General features: G+C 38.2%; 1 non-coding gene across 1 annotated transcript; it reads left to right on the plus strand.

The window, feature by feature from the left end:
• Positions 1 to 8,118: 8,118 nt before the first annotated feature.
• On the plus strand, positions 8,119 to 8,223 carry LOC144261711 (U6 spliceosomal RNA). The gene has a single exon (XR_013345405.1). It is a non-coding gene; the product is annotated as a U6 spliceosomal RNA (small nuclear RNA).
• The last annotated feature ends 4,511 nt before the right edge of the window (positions 8,224 to 12,734 follow it).

A 12,734-nucleotide genomic window follows, 5' to 3' on the forward strand; every position in this document is an offset into this window, starting at 1 on the left:
GGGAGTCTAGAATTTTGTTTTACAATAGGTTAAATGGATTCCCCCCCCTCACTCCTCCATAATTCAGATTCAGCTGAAAAGATTTTGCCCAAAATTCTCCCCCAAAATTGCACTCTCAACTGAAACCAAGCATCCCAAAAATCCCCTAAAATTATTTTTTTTAGAAAATTATAAGTAAATGCAAGTGAATAAAGAGTTATTCATAAGCAGGGTCCCAAACCCACTAGATAATACATCCAGGCTTCAGTAAGCAAGAAAAAGAAGGGATGAGACCTTGTGCTTCTTTCTATTCAGACTACTTCTCTTGTCCCTGGGTATGGAGCATTGCTCTGAAGCTTAACCATGAAGTATTACCTGTTTAATATCCCTTTCCTGCCCAGCATCAATATTTGAAAGTGGCTAAGCATTCAGACTATGCACAGGGCAGATAAACATGTGGCAGGAGGTTGTGGGTTTTTTTGTTTTTTACGTAATGGCTCTCTAGGCCTTTATATGGCCCCTCCATGGGGAGGATGGGACAATTTGTGCAGCAACAGGCTTTTCATCCCTGCCCTGGCCCTTCTATAACTGGCCCCCACCTGCACTCCTTATGCTGCCTCAGACCCTTCCATTTTCATCCTCTTGTGAAGGGAGCACTTTGGTTCTGCTACTAATACATTCTTCACCGCTCTAAGAGAAGGGGCTTGATTTACCCCAAATGCTTAGCCATATACAATGAAGAAACAAAATTTCACAATGATTAGATGTGAAGCTAAACCACCACCATTTTCTCAACTAACCTACTAGAACAATCGTATACGTTATATTAATCAGCACAACAATCACTAGTTTAGAGGACTGTAAAACTACATCAACAAAGCACACCCAGTATAAAATAACTATTCAAAACTGATCTTTTTTTTTTTTTTAAATGTGTAACACAGCAAGAAGATCTTGACTTTCATGGATTAGGAATGTGTGAGAATTTGTCTAGCTTTTAAAATTAGTTTTGTGGCTTGTTTCTTTTTAAGAAGAAAGTTAGTATTTGCTATCAATCTTATATTATACAATATGATTGTTAATAATTTGTATCGTGGTAGCAATTGCATGTGCCACCCAGTCATCCCACACTGTGTTGGATTTTATCCAGACATATGGCAAAAAATCAATCTGAAAGAGCTGACACCCTTAGTTGAAGGCAGATGGGTGAAGCAAACAAAATGGGAGCAGGGAGGTAGGACAGCATAATGGTAATGTACTTCAAAGGGTGTTCAGGACCACTCTGCCACCCACCCCCAAGGCTCTGTCCCCACACCACCCCTCCCCACAAAGCTCCGCCCTCACAACCTTTCTTTCTCCCAAGACCCTGTACCCTACTCACTCCTCTCTGCCCCTTCTGCTTTTAAAAGTGATGGAGCCAGCCCCCCTTCCGAGTTCCAGGACCCCCACTCCTGCCCCCTATGCCTGTTTGGAGCTGCCCCTGGCTGAGATGCACCCAGGAACCTCCTGTCTGCTGCATAAGGGAGGGCTGATATTAGGGTGTCCCCAGCCGATCCCTACTGAGCTGGGGTGGAAGGACAGGAGTCTGTACTGCTGCCTCTGGGTTACACCGGGGAGCTGCTGGCCACTGCTGCTGACTAAACAAGCCTTCAGACTTGAGTGCTATGCTTAAAGTGACAGCGTGCTGTCTCTCACACTCCCCCCAACACAAACACTCTGTCTCACGCACACACTGGTTCTCACACTCCTTCAACATACACACACTGTCTCTCTCTTATGCACACATACAAAAGCTGTCTCTCACACTGCCCCAATACACACTTTCTCTCTCTCTCAATCACACACACATTCTTGCACACACTTCCCCAACATGCACACTCTGTCTCTCTCTCTCACTCACCCAACACAGACTGTCTTTCTCTCTCTCTCTCACACACACACACACACATACACACACACATACACTCTGTCTCTCTCTCTCTCTCATTCCCCCAACACACACATTCACCCCCAACAAACACTTGCATTATTGTTGTTGTTATTATTACTTCTTGATACTTCCTGTCAAAATGTGCAATGTACCTATGTTCTCGGTAATTTTATTCTTTCAAAGTTTAAGGATTACAGTGCTGGTGTGTTGGGTTTTCTTTGTGGGGAGGTTTTTGGATTGGTCTGTGTATTTCATAAATTTTATTTCTCTCTGATGCTTAAATTTATTTATTTGAGTAATGGAGTTCTAAAATGCGTAAACTGTCAATAATTGTCATTATTACTTTTATTATCATATGGTGCTTTGTCATTCATTATTTAAAGTGGTACAATCAAATAATAGTAGTCTCCTAGAATGTAAATTTAGCTTGTATTCACTTTGGCAGTGATGTTTTTAAAAAAATTAGCTAAACACACAATTTTAGACACTGCAGATGAAGGTCACTTATTTTCAAATTTTATTTTCATTATATATCTATAAAATAACTTAAAATTCATATGAAAATAAATGCATTTCCAAGTATGATACTAATAGGAACAATGGAGTCAAATGTTAGTGAGTCGTGTCCACGTTTGTGATCTGTAAATATAAATGCCAAAATAATGAGAAAATTCCCTTTCTTAATAAGAGACTAAAACCTTAATCATGTATGTTAAAATTAAGTAAATTCATTTTAGTGGAGTGAAAAACAATTGACTAATATAGAGTAAATAATGGCAGTAACGTGGTGTCTGTTAGAGAAAGTAAGCAGATTTTATTTATTTTTATTTATGTCTACTCAAGATAATGTACAAAGTATCAAACTTGTGTTTCTGATACCTGTGTTAAAGCACCGGAACTGATACCTCAAGGCTTGGTTGGGAATATCTTGCTGTAGACTATACTTTCAGGGATCCTTTCTATAGTTTCCTGATTGTTCTAAACATACATATAAACTTAAAATGTGGCTTTAATTAGAGTTTGTATGTATTCTTTTTTCTTTCTTTATATAGGAGTTAGATACAGTGCTCCTGTCAGCTAATTCCTAAGTTATTTATCTGCAAAAAAACCTAGAGTTGACAGGTGCCTAAGTAGCCCCTAGGATCACAGTTAAAGTTGCTCTCCATCCCCCAAAATCTGAAATGGTTTTCCTGGTCACCCAGGAGTGCCCAGTGGGCTGCAGGAGAGCCATGGGCTCTGGCAAAATGCAGCCCCTGTGTGACAACACAAAGTTGAGCTCCAGGCACCACAAGCCACAGCAGCAGTGCAGAAGTAAGGATGGCAATACACCATATACCATGCCACCCTTACTTCTGCACTGCTGCTGGCGGTGAGATTGCCTTCAGAGCTGGGCACCCACCCAGAAGCTACTGCTCTGCAGCTGCCCAGCCAGTGCTTAATTTGTGCCGATACAAATTAAGCACTAGTTGGAGGCATACTGGCCTGGAGGTGATGGGGTGTGGGGTAGTGCAGGGAGCCTGTGGGGATGAGGAGTGATGGATAGGACACCAAAATACAAGTTCGCCCAGGGGAGCATTTTTCCTAAGGCTGGCCCTGCTTTAGCTCATTATGTTTTTTTTAGTCTAAGTTTCTATATTTTATAATCATTTTACCTGGTCATAGTCCATAATCCTCTTTTGCCATAAATGGGGCTACTCTGTTTGTAGGATGGGTCCTACTAAGCTGCAGCTCATTTGTCATACATATAAAGGGAAGGGTAAACACCTTTAAAATCCCTCCTAGCCAGAGGAAAAACCCTTTCACCTGTAAAGGGTTAAGAAGCTAGCACCTGACCAAACTGGCCAATGAGGAGACAAGATACTTTCAAAGCGGAGGGAGGGAAGAAACAAAGGTTCTCTCTGTCTGTGTGATGTTTTTGCCAGGAACAGAACAGGAACGGAGTCTTAGAACTTAGTAAGTAATCTAGCTAGATATGCGTTAGATTCTGTTTTGTTTAAATGGCTGATAAAATAAGTTGTGCTGAATGGAATGTATATTCCTGTTTTTGTGTCTTTTTGTAACTTAAGGTTTTGTCTAGAGGGATTCTCTATGTTTTGAATCTGATTACCCTGTAAGGTAGTTACCATCCTGATTTTACAGAGGTTATTCTTTTACTTTTTCTTCTATTAAAATTCTTCTTTTAAGAACCTGATTGCTTTTTCCTTGTTCTTAAGATCCAAGGGTTTGGGTCTGTGTTCACCTATGCAAATTGGTGAGGATTTTTATCAAGCCTTCCCCAGGAAAGGGGGTGTAGAGTTTAGGGGGAAAGACGTTTCCAAGTGGGCTCTTTCTCTGTTATATATTTGTTAGACGCTTGGTGGTGGCAGCAATAAAGTCCAAGGGCAAAAGGTAAAATAGTTTGTACCTTGGGGAAGTTTTAACCTAAGCTGGTAACCTAGAGTTCAGAGTGGGGAAGGAACCTTGACATCACGTAATGCCTTCACTAGGAAAAATAATTAATCTCACAAGAAGTTGCTGTTTTTCACATCACAATATCTGTCATAGAATCATAGAATCTCAGGGTTGGAAGGGACCTCAGGAGGTCATCTAGTCCAACCCCGTACTCAAGGCAGGACCAATCCCCAATTAAATCATCCCAGCCAGGGCTTTGTTAAGCCTGACCTTAAAAACTTCTAAGGAAGGAGATTCTACCACCTCCCTAGGTAATGCAGTCCAGTGTTTCACCACCCTCCTAGTGAAAATGTTTTTCCTAATATCCAACCTAAACCTCCCCCACTGCAACTTGAGACCATTACTCCTTGTCCTGTCCTCTTCTACCACTGAGAATAGTCTAGAACCATCCTCTCTGGAACCACCTCTCAGGTAGTTGAAAGCAGCTATCAAATCCCCCCTCATTCTTCTCTTCTGCAGACTAAACAATCCCAGTTCCCTCAGCCTCTCCTCATAAGTCATGTGTTCCAGACCCCTAATCATTTTTGTTGCCAAGACCCCATGTCAAGTTACTTCGTTTTAATATGGACCAGTATTTATTTATTTGCACTCTGCATGGTCTTGAATTTGGTTTACACAAATTTCCATTTATTAAAATGAGACTTGTGTGAGCAACACCAGTATCAACTTCTGAAAACATCATGGCTTTGTATTCATATAAATTCACAACATGCAAGCTTATTGGATCTTGGTTTGGTTATTCCTTCTGAGACCAGGATCCAGCGTAGAATGACTGTTTTATGAGCTAATTTGTAAACTTTGAAAAGTGAGGGAGGTATACGATTAAAAAGTTATCAGAACTCTTACTATAGCAGAACTACTGTACCCTTCTAAATAACTCCCAATCTGCTAATTTATAGGAAATCTATTTTTATGCTTGCATTATTTAAATCAACACCTTTTCTGGGATAAAAATAGTTATCTCTTCAATGTCTTATTCTCTAACATTGAGTTAACTGAATAAGGGATGGCAGTTTGAAATCCATTTCTTTTCAATTTCCTGTAGAATATTAAACAGCTAGCATGAAATGGAACTTCAGGCTTGAACATAGCAGCAAATATAAGACACAGTTTTATTACTGTCTACAAACTTATTTGTATGCTTAACAGTATTGTAAAAGGTATTATTACTAAGTCTCCCATTCAAATGTGTGAAAGTATTAGTTGATACCAATGAAAACCAAAGTAATAGAATTTTAAATGTCATAAGATTAATTTAATCTACAACTCATAAATGCACTACACTTTCCCCCTCAATGTCTGCATTGAGTAATTACATTTTACAGCTTTTTTTCTCAATAGCATCTGTTTCATATTTTTGCCCTGTAGTTAAGCTATCAATTTTTTGGCAGTATAACAACCCTGAGTCAATAGCTGCTGTTTCCTGTGATATTACTGACTCAGTAGTCAGTTCTTTGTTTGTTTGTATAATGTGTATGTTTCATACATGTGATCATGTCTAATCACCATGGTATATTCATAAACATATGTGGTGTTCATCTCCCCAGACAGTTGATCTTATGATATCCCTTCTGTGGAGATCAAAGAAATGTTGTTACACCGATGTAGCTGGATTTATCTTTAAAATATAAAAACAAGCCAACATTGCTACCGCATCTTCTAATGTATTTGCAACTTGATCACCACTTTAAATTCTAGCAAGCCTACCCAGTTGTACTACTTTAAAAGTCATGGTAAACTGTTCTCCTTTTATAGCACTACACACTTGCTTGATTGGTATATTTTTACTATTTCAGGTTATTCAAATTGTATGATAGATGCACAAGTGACTTTGGGATATATGTTTTATGAGCACAGACATATCTCATCACTCACAACAATTTCACCATCTCATAAAGGATCTATAGAACGGATATGCCTTGAATGGTCCATAACTAATGATTCCTTTTAGCCCTCAGTAAAATTAGAAAAGTAACCTTGTCTATCTCAAAATACGATCCACCTAAGTAAAGACGATAAGAAAATGGTTCACATCCTGTGAGACACTTTGTCTAAGGACCCACAGATTAGCCTAGTTCAAGAGTTTCTCTCCCCAACAACAGAAACTATACAAACTAAAATGGCTAAACAAGAGGACTGTTAATCACCTAGTCAAGAATCTCCTATAATATGCATATGGATAAAACATCTTTCTCCCTCCCAACCTAGCTAAAAAAGAACTCTGAGGCTTTGTCTGCACTACAAACCTTTTAGTGACACGGCTGCGCCGCTACAGCCGTGACACTGTGCGCCTGTTTAGTGGAACTGCGGTTTGCGCCAATGAGGGGTGGTAGCTTTGTCTGCAGGCGTGTGTTCCTGCTGGCAAAGCGCTGTTCACACTGGCACTTTTTGTCAACAAAACTGTTGTCTTTCGGGGGGGGGGGTGTTTTAACACTTCTGAAGGACAGAAGTTTTGTTATTCATTTGCCAATGTAGCCAAAGCCCAAGTTACCAAGAAAGGGTCACACGCTGCTTTCCTATGCAAAGTGGCCTATTGCACATTGAATAGATGAAGAGATGTGTGGGGAAGCTGCAAATTAAGCAGACTAGAAATGTGACTTTAAGATAGACAGTAAAATTGGGTGAACTACCTGTTACCCCCAAGAAATCCAAACCACATGTTTTCATCTCCAATTATAAACGATATATTGTCTTCTTGGTAAATCAAATATACCGGGATAATATCTCTTTCACCCCAAATTAGAAGCTGAACATTTTTTTGCTGGGGAATCAGATCTATATGTGGAAAATCTCTCTTGTTCTAATGTAAGACTTAAATCATGTGAAATGCTTGTGTACAATCAAAGCATATGTGGCATATGTCCTCCAAATTTAGAAGAGTATAAGGGCTTTCGTTAATTTTCATTGTACATGGCTTTTGCACTGTAGAAGCAATAGGAATTGTCTGGAACAAGGAAGGGGGAATGTTAAAAGATGTGAACCAGAGCATAATTTTGAAATAGTAAGAGAAATAGCTATAAAGGGGAATCTCAATTGATAGTAGAGGCTAATAATGAAATGCAATCCTTGAAATGAATTAAAATTAAAGAGGATTAAAGAAAATTATACACTATTGCCATCTATTGGATGCCAATGGGAAGCAGCAGAAAAACTAAGCTGAAACCTGAACACTCACTCGGTATATATCCAATAGGAATCAGAGGGTGGCTCCCTCCAACGAGCCCTGAACCTCAGGTATATAAAACTCAAGAGGGTTGACTGAATCCAACGCAAGAAGCTGAAGAATCCTAAGTGTGACCAATGCCTGGACCAGCACTGTGAAAAGGACTCTCCCCCATCCCAATGCTAGAAGGATAAGAAGAAGTGGTGAGATTTAATCTCAGAGACTGCATATCCCCTTCTATTCATTAATATAAATAACTGTAGGTTATTTTAATATAAATAACTGTCGGTTATCTTGCTGGTTGCCTGAGGTCTCTCTTGTAACCATTTTTTTTTTAGATTTGAATTCCATATTTTTTATGAGTCAAGGAAAATTGTCCCAAGAGAGGTTGAAAAGAATTGTTTTAAGCAATTGTTTTTAATATTCTAGCCTTGTCCCTTTCGGACCAATACATTCAGACTTTACCAACCATATTCTTCAAAGTGCCTTAAAGACAAGTGCAACCTTGGAAGTGTGATAAATGTGTTAGGAAGTGAGAATTTATTATCATAAATAAATGTAATGAGAAATCTTGGTAATTTGCTTTGTTCCTTGCTTGCTTTGGCAGCACATATATACTAAAATTGGAATGAAACAGAGAAGATTAACATGGCTCCTGTGCAACGATGACACACAAATTCATGAAGCATTTCCATATTTTTTGATATAACTGCTGCAACTCTAGTCTGTGATAATTGCTTGCAAGGCTGTATTGTGTATGTAGTTCACACCTAGGACATTGATTGTGTCCACTTGATTGGTTGTGATTCACTTGAGTGGTGAATGGTTGATTGTATACTAATGTGGCTCTGGGTGAATTAATAAGTTGTTGGTTGGTTAAGAACAGGCAAGTAGCCTGATTTGAAAAATACTGTTCAAGTTATAAGTTGACCTGAAAAGTACCCAGCATTAAAACTAGTAAGCTAATGCTCCCTAGACTCAAGAACAGGGGTTATCTTGTTAGAATCTCTTAAATATTGGCAAACCTAGTTTTAGATTTCAGCTTAAAAATCTAACTGGCTTCCTGGCAAATGCATAAATTGACCCCCTTTCACACTTACAATGTGATGTACAATTTGTGGCTTTTTGGCAATATACTCATTAGAACACATGGAATAATAAAAACAACTTAGAGCCAGACAATCTTCCTCCAAATTTTGCATGTGTTTATAAGCCATACACTAAATCATCATACCACACAAAGGTGAAAGTACAATTTTTCACACATACAGGAACACCTGAGCTAAAATACTGAAACAGATTAGCTGATATGCAGTTGCTGCCTGCAATAAGTCAACATGCACCTATAGTTCTCAATAGTGCCATCCAGGATACTATATTGTCTGTCTGTGACTCAGAGTGGGTATCAGCTAGGTGATTTCAGATACCACTCTGTGACTACAGTGGGTAAATGTTGAGTTTAATAATGACCAGGGTATACAATTTATTCTCCTATGTTAGTGAATGACAATCTACTGTGCAATGGATCCAGAACTCATGAGAGATACTCTCAGTCTAATAAGGGCAATCAAACAGGTATGTGACCTTGAAAATGATGACACACAGAACCTTTTGCAGTCAAAATCAAGCTGGCTATATTTGGGACGTTTTGGGACGTTTTGTTCAGTTGAAAATTACTGTTACTTGGTACTCTGGGGCAAGTTGAACCTCAAGGTTTTGTAATTTCTGAGGCACACAAATGTGGACAACTGGAAATTCTGTAGCACAAATTCTGCAGGGTAATTCTGTGTATTCAAATTTTGAAGGTTTTAATAGAAAATGCAAAGATGAATAACATGCACGTCTTTTTGATCATTTGTTTTCTTTTTGTGGGGCTGAGGTCTACAACTCCTAAAACAATTTTTTTCAGAAATGTTCACTAAATTTTATGAGCCTCTGAGTGTCCAATTTGACACACCTTGTATCTGATTTTCAGAGGTGTTGAGGATCTGCAACTCCAAATGACATCAATGGGAGCTTTGAGTCAAGTGTCAAGTCAGGCCTTGAAAAACTGACAAAATTAGGGAGCATGTTTGAAGATATAACAGTCAGTGATCTGGGTCTTAAATTCTCCTCTGGATGCAGGAGAGGGATGTCACTGAACCAAAGTGCTGTCTGTGCCACTTTAACTATAATTTTGGAAAAACAAACCAACAGTTTTGGGAATTTTATTTGGCTCAATCCAAGAGATGACATTTTCTCTAGTCCCCATATGTAATCAAGTTGAGCTTTTTAAAAGTCATTTTTAATTAATCTAGATATGCAAGCCAGGTGAGATTAACTGAAGTCATAAACAGGAATGATCACACATAACAAAAATCCCATCGAAACCAGAAGTGAAACAGAACGCTTAGACAAAACAAACCTCAGTATTTGGAAATCTGGAGTAGCTGGAAAATCTCATTGTACTAGCTAGCATCATATCATCACCTCAATTTTGAAGAAGCACTGAAAGATATTAAAACATCTCCAAAAGGAAATAGATACTGAATGGAACAAGGATATGAATGTATTATGTTTTATGTATGTGTTATGAATTCCACATTTCATAGAAGGAAAATCTGTGGACCAGGTTTTGCCTAATTTCCCACAAGAGAGCAAGGGAAAGAGAAGAGCATACAAGGATGCTACAGCTAAACCAGAACATTGGTTCCTAGGCTTCCCAAGCACATGGAAGGAAATTATTGCACCATCGATGTTGCTAAGTACAACAGAGGTGGTTGGGTCTGATACAAGTGGAGCCCATTTGCACGCCTGGCCATCTAGAGCCAACAATGGGAAGCAGCACATGCTACAACTACTGCTTGTGTGTGTGTTCCCACAGCATACGCCTGAAGGGATTCTATTTCTCTCCTTCCTCCTGGGCAAAATGCCTCTATGGTATTCTGTCTGCCTCATCTTTTAACACACAACTACAAGAGTGGCTAACTAGTGCCACAGTTGGGCCCTATATTATAGGTTCTCAAAAGTAACACCTAACAATATTAATATTAACATATAGATTACTACTCATTTTTGTCTGTTGCTACCCAAAGAGCTAGACTGTGATATCTATTACATCAAAATAAGTCTGGTGTACCTCATGTAAAGTCAATAGTTTCTGCTTTAGCACTGTAAATCTGCAGTATCTGTCATCTTTTGTAGGGCTGTATGTTATTTTATGCCTTCAAAAGAAGAAAAGTTTTTTTCCAAGATGTCTTTAAACTTATTTCTTATTTGTAATTGTAAAATAAATGAATAATAATGTCTAACAATTATTTAGCACTTTTCATCTGTACATCTCAAAGTGCTTTACAAAGGAGTTATCATAATTCCCATTTTGCATATAGGTAAACTGAGGCAAAGAGCGATTAAGTGATTTGCCAAAGGTCATGCAACAAAGTCAGAAACAGAACTCAGATCCGAGTCCCAGTCCAGTGCTCTAGCCACTAAGCAACACTGCTTCCACAGTACAATAAATGATTCCACCGAGAAATTCTTACAAATCATACAACAAACTAGTAAAGGGATCAAACAAAAAAAAAATCCAAACAATATCTGGATTTTAAATACACCAAAGAATGAGTTTTTTCATATCTGTGGTCCAGGCACAGGTTCATCTGTATCTTCTCTAGTCTGAGCAAAGCTGACATGCATTGAGATTAGTAATGTGCAAACTATGACAGTCCTTACACTGAAACAAAACAAGCCCAAATTCAAGTATACCAAAGATCTGACAGCCACCCCATTTTAGACAAGCAAATGATTAAACACAAACAGCTTCTGAAGAGATTGGAAATGAAAAACAATAGTTGTTCTGACAGCATGGAACAAAGGCTCCACTGTAAAACTCTTTAGATCCTTATTAAAGAGGCAGCAATTTACATGCATCCATTATAACTTGCATCTTGTTAATAATGCATGTAGTACAGTTTTGTGTTGAATAATTTTCTTTTAATGCAGGAAGCATAAACCTGTTTTATATTAACTGATATTTAATGAGCAGGGTAGAACCTATCAAGGCCAGAAATTGATGGATCACACATCCAGAAAATGCATAATGTGATCAGGAAGAACATTCCAGTGCAAGGTCTCCAATAATTAAGAGTGCTTCTCTTAGCAAATAAGAAAGATTTGCATAGTATTTGTCATGTCTGCTTAACTTGGAATTAATCAGACAAGGAGAGCAAAGCTGGTGACTTTTTCTTGTGTTTTGATCAAGAGAAGAGAAATTTGTGATGAACCTAGACTTCTAGTTTTTTAAACAACTGAGCATTTTCTCTCATCAGAAATCACTTTGCATGAAAATGTTTAATATTACTCTAACTTGTTGCAGTAAAATAATAATAATAAAAAGAGTTAAAACACTAGTCACATTCAAGCCTGGAGCGACGAAAGGAGAATGATCTCTTGCAATAGAACCAAACATTTATAGTCCACTCCCTACTAAACCCTTCACTCCCCCCACCCCCACGAATTCTGAATGATGAATACTTTGAATAATCCATTTCTGTGTAAAAGTAGTCAGCCACACAAGGATGGTGTTTGAAGGCATATGCAATTGCAAAAATGTCTTTCCAGTAAAGAGAGCTACTACAAAATTATATACATCTCTCAGAGGTCACGTTTTAAATATGTTATAATAATGCACTGAGGCTGATTATTACCCTTTAATTCCCATACTTTTTGTGTGTGTGTGCATCCGCTTCTGCCTGCATCAAACATTTCTTAATCCTTTCCCTGCTGTCACTCTTTTAGCAAGTTCTAGCCTGCTAACATCACAGATTCTCAGATGAACTTTGCAAGTTTACATAAAAAGGAAATACTGTGTCTTATTTATAACTTTCAACAAAACGCCAAAGCTGTAATTCAAGTTCCTGATTCTTCTGCAGAATATATAAAACCCTTAATCTGCCTCTAAGAAGGTTTATGGTGTCATCATCATAATCAGAACCACCAGATTGAGTATTATACTCAAATCAAAATTGTATTTTATTCCCTATCTTAAAGTCTAATCCCTACCAACAGAATGTGTGGAATTTCTAAAAAGATATCAAATTCAACTCCATTTCCACCACTGACAAAATATATTTCCTAATCTCTAATGTTTTATTGTGCCACACATTCCTTCCTATTACAGAAACCTGACATGTTCTGGTATGGAATTTCAGTATATGATGGCAATTCACGCTT

This window comes from Eretmochelys imbricata, chromosome 2 (genome assembly GCF_965152235.1).
Source record: "Eretmochelys imbricata isolate rEreImb1 chromosome 2, rEreImb1.hap1, whole genome shotgun sequence".
Classification (NCBI taxonomy): domain Eukaryota; kingdom Metazoa; phylum Chordata; order Testudines; family Cheloniidae; genus Eretmochelys; species Eretmochelys imbricata.